This window comes from Otolemur garnettii, unplaced genomic scaffold (genome assembly GCF_000181295.1).
Source record: "Otolemur garnettii isolate 467f Iridium unplaced genomic scaffold, OtoGar3 scaffold00066, whole genome shotgun sequence".
Classification (NCBI taxonomy): Eukaryota; Metazoa; Chordata; class Mammalia; order Primates; family Galagidae; genus Otolemur; species Otolemur garnettii.
This window is the reverse complement of record NW_003852461.1, coordinates 9,832,083-9,840,960: the sequence shown is the minus strand read 5'-3', so window position 1 is coordinate 9,840,960 and position 8,878 is coordinate 9,832,083.

Below are 8,878 nucleotides of genomic sequence, written 5' to 3'. Positions count from 1 at the left end.
GGCTTTGTAAGCATACGGTTTAATGGCTACCTGATAATTCATTGTGTACTTTACCCTTAATTTATTTACTTAGCTATCAGTTTATTATCAGTTTATCATTCGAAACTTGGATTGTTTAGAAGTTTTCTTCTTTATAAATATGATCGAGTGAACATATCTGGATGTAGGTTTCTTTCATAATTCCAAAAATATCTTTGTCGTAGAAAAAGGCACTGTCTTTTTCAAGAGAAAGAATTAGGCCCAAGGTCAAAAACACTTTCTCAGGCTTTTGCGGCCTATTGCTAACAATTGTTTTCCAAAGGTCGTGAAATTTACACTCCCATTAGCCTGAGCAGGCCTGTTTTACTGGCAGTCTCCTCAGGTCAAAGTCATCAAGTAAAGAGTAGATAACAAAGGTTAAACCCCCCACAGCTTGCTTGGTGTCTTCCCTGGTACCTCAAAGAACGGGCAGCCTTTCCTGTGTTGTCAGCCCACTCGCCTTGGCCTAATCATTCCTGCCAGCTTCATTCGTCAGCTACCAGATAATGATCAGAAGCAATTTAACCTCAATGGAAGAGTCTTGTTTAAAACACTGATGTTAAAGATTATGCCTCTGCTATGTGTGGACAATTAGGGCCTTTATTTGACAATGTCCAGCTAAATGGAGTAGATTTTTAAAAACCAGGGTGTAATTCATAAAATAAAATGACTGTAAGTATTTTAATTGCATTCTTAACCTGAGATGTAATGAACATTTGCTGTTTCAGAACAGAGCGCAGATTGTGGCCAAGTGTCTCCATGAGCTTCTTTTCTTTTCTTTTTTTTTTTAGAAAGATGATGTTAATTCATTATGTATACAAGCATGGTTTCTGTAGACAGAGTTTATGTTTTACAGACTAGCTTTGTGGCCTTGCACAAGCTATGAAATCCTGCCAAGTCTTATTTTCTCATATGTAACATGAAACTAATAATACCTATCACTTAGGTCTTTTTGAAAAACAGAAATAATACTTGTGAATTCTTACTGTGAGTGCCCGACTCATGTTCTTTACGTGACTGAAATTCTGTCGCTTCTGTAAAGGAATTGTTAGGATTATTGTTTTTAGTTGATCTTTGGCTTTGAAATCACACCTGTTAACTAGTTTACTAGACTAAACGTCCAGACCAGCGTTTTTCAGTATTTAGTATCTCACAGCACGTTTGAACCTGTAGTTGAACTTGTGTGGCACACTTCAATTATGTTGATCAAAAAAAAAAAGAGTTACCTATGGTGCATCTTATAAGGGTACATGTGAAATTTACTAAATGTAAAATATAAATGTCTTAACACAATAACTAAGCAAATGCTGTGACGGCTATGTTAACCAGTTTGAGGAAAATATTTCAAATTGTATATAAAACCAGCACATTGTATCCTGTGATTGCATTAATGTACACAGTTACGATTTAATAAAAAAATTTTTTTTGAAAAAAAAAGAGTTAAAAAAAGAATATATTACAGTGCTTTGAACTTCTTTAGAAAATAATTTCATTACTGATCTTTAAAAATTTTTCTGGCACCCGGGTTGAAAATCACCGCTGTGGACGTTTAACTTGCTTGGGGCTGCTGCCCAGGCCTCCAGCCAGAAAGCTCAGATTCAGACCAAGAAGACTGTTCTCACACTGGTGCTTACCTGGCTTTAATAAAATGATTCTCATAATGTAAATGCCCGTCAGAGAAAGAAAATTCATGCTTGAGAAAGAGAACTTCATAGAACTCTGGTATCTGAATCCCATGGAGGGGTTAGCACTCTAATTTGACTTCTTGGCCCTTTATGTAAAGCAAATACAGGCTTTCAACAAAAAGCAGTGACCGATGTGCACCTGCAGCCACTTCTAAGTTTATTTCATTGTTTAGTTTTTGCCTCTTCAGTCAGAAAGGGTTGCTCCAGGGCAGATGATCCAGGAGTGTAAGAATCACTGTGACAACCCCCACCACCAAGCAGCAGCCACTTATGTCATTAAGTGCACACGAGTGCCAGGGCCTGTGTTCAAGTTCTTTCCCTATCTGTCTGTAACAACCAATAACAGTAACTATTCCTGTTTTACACAGGAGAAAACTGAGCCTTGACTTTTTAAGTGACTTGTCCAAGGCAAGTGTGTAGGAGACTCGGAATTTAAGCCCAGATTTTACTGACTCTGACTTCTTGGGTTTCTCCTTGTTCTCTGAACATAAAATTTATAAGATCCAGTGACTACTATGAAACCTGCAAATAAAGGAAGTGTTGCCGAAATTAAGAGCAGGAAGGAGCACCCTATTGATTATCCAGACTAACTAACAGTCTTTCTGTATACTTAAGGAAGTTTCCAAACATCAGGCAACTTACTCTGGGGCAAGTGAGGAAGTGAAGGCCTATCATTTTCTGTTTACTTAAAAAAAAATTTTTTTTTTATGTTTACATGGATGGAGCTAGAACATACTCTTCTTATCAAAGTATCTCAAGAATGGAAGAGAAAGTATCCAATGTACTCAGCCCTACTATGAAACTAATTTATAGCTTTCATATGAAAGCCAATTTAGCCCAGGAACATGGGGAGAGGAGAGAAGGAGGGGAGGGGAGGGGGGAGGATGGGTGGAGAGAGGGTAATTGGTGGGACCACACCTACGGTGCATCTCACAAGGGTACATGTGAAATTTACTAAATGTAAAATATAAATGTCTTCAAAAATCACTCTACAATACAAATATCTGTACCAGAATGTTCATTGCAGCCCAACTCACAATCACTAGGTCATGGAAGAAGCCCAAGTGCCCATAAACCCATGAATGGATCAATAAATTGTGGTATATGTACACTATGGAATATTATGCAGCCCTAAAGGAAGATGGAGACTTTACCTCCTTCATGTTTACATGGATGGAGCTGGAAAATGTTCTTCTTAGCAAAGTATCTCAAGAATGGAAGAAAAAGTATCCAATGTACTCAACCCTATTATGAAACTAATTGTTAACTATCATAGGAAAGCTATAATCCAAATGGAGTCCAAGAATATCAGGAAAGGGGTGAGGGAGGGGAGGGGAGTGGGGAGGATGGGTGAAGGGACGGTGATTGCAGGGATCACGCCTATGATTTTTCCTATAAGGGTACATGTGAATCTTTCTAAATGTCGAATATAAACGTCTTAACACAATAATTATGAGAAGGACATGATGGCCATGTTGGCCAATTGGATGAAAGTATTTCAAATTGTATATGGAAACAACACACTGTATCCCATGATAGAATTAATGTGTACAAATATGATCTAATAATAAAAAAAGAATATAAATGTCTTAACACAATAACTAAGAAAATGTCATGAAGGCTATGTTAACCAGTTTGATAAAAATACTATAAATTGTATATAAAACCAGCACATTGTATCCCATGACTGCATTAATGTACACAGCTATGATTTAATAAAAAAATTTATTATGAAAAATTTCAATGATACACAAAAGTAAAGATAATACTGTAACAAATGCCTTGTCACTCAGTTTTATAATTACTTACATTTTCCCATTCTTGTGGACTCCTTTTTTCCTGTTGTTCACTTTTAACTCATAAAAATATCATGGCAACTGGAAATTCTCAAGAGTCGTCTTCTTAGTTTTAGTTTTAAACAGAGTACCAGCATGAGGACAACTTAGATTTATGTTGCTACTGACTACTATGCCATATCCAGTGATAATTTCCACACCAAAGCCAACCGGGACAGAGGGAAGAAGTACTTGGAGCAGGAATAATAACTCGTCTTCTAAGTTTAGTTTAACTTGGATGTTAACTGGCTTGCTGTTTAGGAGAAATTCTTTTTGAACCAGTTTTGCTGTTTGAACTACTATACTCCACCACCCAGTATAGGAGGCACATTTTAATAAATCTTTCAAACTAGGACATTGGAAAGATCAAAGAAAAGATGCCAGAATATTTCCCTCAGCTGTTTATGGACAATGATTACCATACATCTTTCTCCTTAAAATCCATTTTTTGTTGTTGTTGTTAATAGTAATGTTTTTATTATTTCACATTTTCTAAGCTCCCACAATTAGCCAGGCACTGGTTAATAACAAAGAAAAATCTGTGTCGGCACTTAGGTTCTCCAGGCCCAACTCTCACGCCCCTCTGCCCCTTGGTACCCCTTCTGTACCCAGTACTTGTCTTTGAAGTTAAATAGAGCCCAAGTCACGGAACTTAGGGGAAGTGTGTAGAGTTGGACAGAAGCTGCCAGATCCAGAGGGTCAGCGGTGCAGGACTGTCGGCCTCCCCGAATAGTCAAGGGCTGGAATCTCTGCCAAGACGGCAGACGGAGCAGTTAGACCAAGGAGGAAGCTTTGGGAACTAGTCAAGCTCTAGACCTAGAAATTCATCTCTGAAGAGTCAGATGGAAGGAGGGAAAGGGTCCGTGCTTAAAATGCCAAACGTAGCCACAGATTGATAGCGTGCAGCCAGGGTCAGCCACGCAGGTGGACTTGGCCACAGAATGGTCCAATGCACTTTTTCTTCCTCTGACTTAAGTGTCCAGATGGTACATGGACCATGAAGAATGGGTGGGTATTTTAGGACATCTTAACTAAGGTGGGGAAGTCGAAACTAAATATAAATTTAGTTTTTTTGCTCAGGAAAAAAAATTCTAGAATGCCTGTACTGAACTCCCAAAAAGTATCCATCCCACTGGAACTTTCCTCTGGGTTATAAAATCGAAGTTTGAGCATTCCTGCAAGAAAGGAAAGGTTTGAAACTAGTTACTTTTCCCTTGATAAGGCTATTGTTTTTAATAGGAGTGCATTTTAGGTGATTTTAATGTACTAGTGATCTACTAAGTTTTTTGGATTGGTTTTTGTGTTTTAAAATTTTTAAATGGGTTTTAACGTTTTAAGGTTATAAAAGCAATGTCTGATCATTGAGGAAAATTTAGAAAATACATAATCACAGAGAAGAAGGTAACCACCTATATTTCTTTTATTTTGAGACAGAGTCTCAACCTGTCCCCCTGGGTAGAGTGCCGTGGCATTACAGCTCACAGCAACCTCCAACTCCTGGGCTCAAGTGAGTCTCCTGCCTCTGCCTTCCAAGTGGCTGGGACTACAGGTGCCCGCCATAACACCTGGCTATTTTTTGGTTGCAGCCGTCATTGTTGTTTGGCTGGCCCAGGCTGTATTCCAACCGGCCACCTTAGGTGTGTGTGGCTGGCGCCTTAGCCACTTGAGCCACAGGTGCCGAGCCAACCACCTATGTTTCTACATCATCAAAATAACCACCGATAGGATCTCGTTTTATTTCCTTCCAGTCTTTTTTCTGTAAGTAATCAGGCTATCATAATTTATTTATTTTCCTGTCACCGAGACTTTAATTCGCCAGCATTTATAGAATCGATTTTATAAGTTTAAAACATCAGTGGTGAAATTATAGGGTCCATTGTCTTAAGACATATTATAATTTCCTTTAATCAGCAACAATGACTAAAACATGTGATCCAACATTGTAGCATTTGCTTACAAAAAGAAAACAGAGAACACAAAGAGAAATTATATGTGCTTGCAGGCCATAAGAAGCCTTGTGTTACTTAGCATTTAAAATTGTCAAAGATAGAAATGAAAAGTACAAAAGTTGAAGCCTTAGTGACCACACGGAGGCCTCCAGACATGAGTCAGCCTCAAAAAATGCTCAAACTCATTTAAAAAGCTCTTTGTCATGGTCCAAAAAAACAACATTTTAGTGTTTTCCTTTGACTTCATATCCCGCTATTCCAAGTACACGGCTAATTATTATCTGAATGATTTCTATTATTCCTGTGTTCTCCTGGCTCCAACCGGATATGATCCAAATATGGCCACAGACACAGTATAGTGTGCAGAAAAATCAAAAGAATAAGATAATTCTGTTGTTCAGGGTTGACGGTGTCTTCGCTCCTCCTTGGTTTAAATCATGGACAATAGCTCTACTGTTGTCTATTCTAGGCAGCTGTGCAGAATGGTAAAGATTTAGAGATCATTGTAGGCAGGAGAAAAATTAAGCCATTGTATACTTTTTATTCAGTGTATTCTACCCAACACCCATGTGTCAGATTTGGATTTGGGGAGTTGCAGCAGGGTAAGGAAAGTTTGCACAGATAAACAGAGTTATTCTAAATTCTGTGCCTACTAAGCTCTGAATCACAAACTGCGATAGCAAACCCTCTAGAAATAAGACGTCAGAAATCCTTTTTCTAACTCTGCCCACCATACTCTGTGGGTTTCATTTATTATTTGTCAGTAAAGAACATAAGAAAAAGAAATAGTGGAAAAGTTAGCGATTACCTCATCATTCTCAGTTCTCAAAAAGTTACTGTTCTTGAGCCTCTGAGAAGCTGAGTGATCTTGTGAAAGAAAATGCCTGATAGGGAGTGAAAAGTGAGAATACTAATATAGTTTTAAGTGACTAAAAAATGATTCCAAATAATTAGTTACTAGTGGCCACAAAATGAAAAGTGTGGAGCTTACATTTGGGCACCCGGGTGGAACATCAACTACCTTTACATCTGTTACGCTTTGTACGATAGCCACGATCCTAACATATTGTACCTGTGAAGAGTGCGCCAGGGATCGGCACCTGTGGCTCAAGCAGCTAAGGTGCCAACCACATACACCTGAGCTGACGGGTTCGAGTCCAGCTCTGTCCCACCAAACAACAATGACGGCTGCAACCAAAAAATAGCTGGGCCTTGTGGCAGGTGCCTGTAGTCCCAGCTACTTGGGAGGCAGACGCAGGAGATTCGCTTGAGCCCAGGAGTTGGAGGTTGCTGTGAGCTGTGATGCCACAGCACTTTACCCAGGGGGACAGCTTGAGGCTCTGTCTCAAAAAAAAAAAAAAAGAGTGCGCCAGAGTGACAGGGAGTTGGAGGGGAAAGGAAATATTTGTATCTAGGATTTCCTTCCATTTGTCGCCTGGGAATCATTTTCAATAAAGACTTAAAAATTCTGATGGCCTTTCTCATCTCACACTCGTAGTTATTGGGAAAGAGACAGTAATACGTAATAGCTACCACTTTTTGAGCACTTATTATCAATTTTCTTTCTTTCTTTTTTAAAAAATTTTTCTTATTTTATTTTGCGGTTTTTGGCTGGGGCTGGGTTTGTACCCACCACCTCTGGCATACGGGGCCAGAGCCTTACTCCTTTGAGCCACAGGTGCTGCCCTATCAATTTTCTTTCTACATCTCAGTCAATCATCACAACTACACAAGATGGTCGACATAATTTTGGCCCCAGTTACCCCTCTGACCTCATCCCTCACTGGTCGTCCCGAGGCGTGCTGACCTCTTATTCCACCCACGTGACACCACACTCCCACTTCAGGACTTTGAACTCTCCCTGGAAAGTTCTTCCTCCAAGTATCGGAAGGCTTACTCCCTCACTTCATTTAGACCTCTGCTTGATCCTCCACACACCAGTAAAGCCCCCCCGGCAATCACAAATCCCTTGTCCCTCTCTGTCCCCTCACCCGGCTTTACTCCTCTTCATGGTACTCGTCACCTCTCACTTCATGGACTTGTCGTTGCCTCTGACACCCCATTAGAATGTGAGCCCAGGGCCCCGTCTACTTCGTCCCCCAACCCTGACCCTGCTGATGGATTTATCCACAATGCCCAGAACAGTGCCTAGTACACATTAGACGTTGGTTAGATTTGTCGAACGAAGGCAAGGGGAAAGAAATTGCCCCTCAGACTGGTTGAGTAACTTGCCCAAGGATATACGGTAAAGTCCCAGAGCCAAGATTAGAACCTTTGTCCTTCTGAGTCTAGCAGGTGGCAGGGAGGGTAACGTTTGAACTGAGCTTCCAAAGTTAGGTAGAATTCAATATTTATAGTAGCTTTCACGTTACCAGTCTTTTTTAATATTTTTATTCCACTTGAGAATAAATCTTACTGTTACAGGGCAGACAAATCACACAGCACCCAGGCCTGGTGGCCAGCTCACGGGCATCCCAGTATTCTTCCTGTTCATTCATTCAGGGCTAATTCCTTTAAATCTGTGATCCCGGTGTGAAGAGGACTTGGTGCCTGGAATGTGAAGGGGACTCAGTGTGTTCTTACTGTTCACGTAGTTCTCAGTCCCGTGTTCAAAGCAGCTGCTTTGAGTGTTTTCTCTGTGACAGCACTCAGCACGACATGCATTTCTGTCCCCGATGGAAAGGTCATGGTGTTTAGAGTTTCATAGCCATTCAGATGCTGTGTGACCTTGAAGGAGTTGCTTCACCTCTCTGAGCCAAAGCCTCTTCATCTGCAACATGGGAATAATAACGTGTATCTTACAGAGGAATTGTACATGGCGCAGTACACATTGAACTCCCACTGTGGTGCCCAGGGTGTACGTGGAGATGATGATGAAGAGGATGATGCCATCTTGGGTGATACCCGGAAGCCACAGCTCTCCACACACTCCCTCTCTCCTTGGAATTCTGTCCTTTCTACTTCCCTCTTATTCCAAAAGAAGCTGGGCAGGAGGTTCCTGCAGGCAATGCTGGAGGTCCAGGAGCATTGGCAGTGCAATTCTCAGGCCTGGGATAGCAGCCCCTCTTCATCTGAGATCAGGCAGCTCCTACTCTCAACTGTGGGAATTTATTTTTCTTCAAGTAGCTCCACAAACAACCCCAGTGTCCTTGCTCTCTGTTTCAGCACCATCGTAGTCCGTTTGGGTTAGGCCTTAAGCTCAGTACCACTCCCCATTTTATTTGCTTCTAGAACATCTTGAGATCCACGAGCAGGTGGTGAATCCCTAGAGCAGGGGGAGCCGTGGAGCCAGGGGAGAAGATTCGTGATGGGTTCTCCCAGAAATGTCCCTTGTCCTTTTCTATTTTTATTGTTTGAGATTCATTGAGGGTACAAAGAGTTAGGTTACACT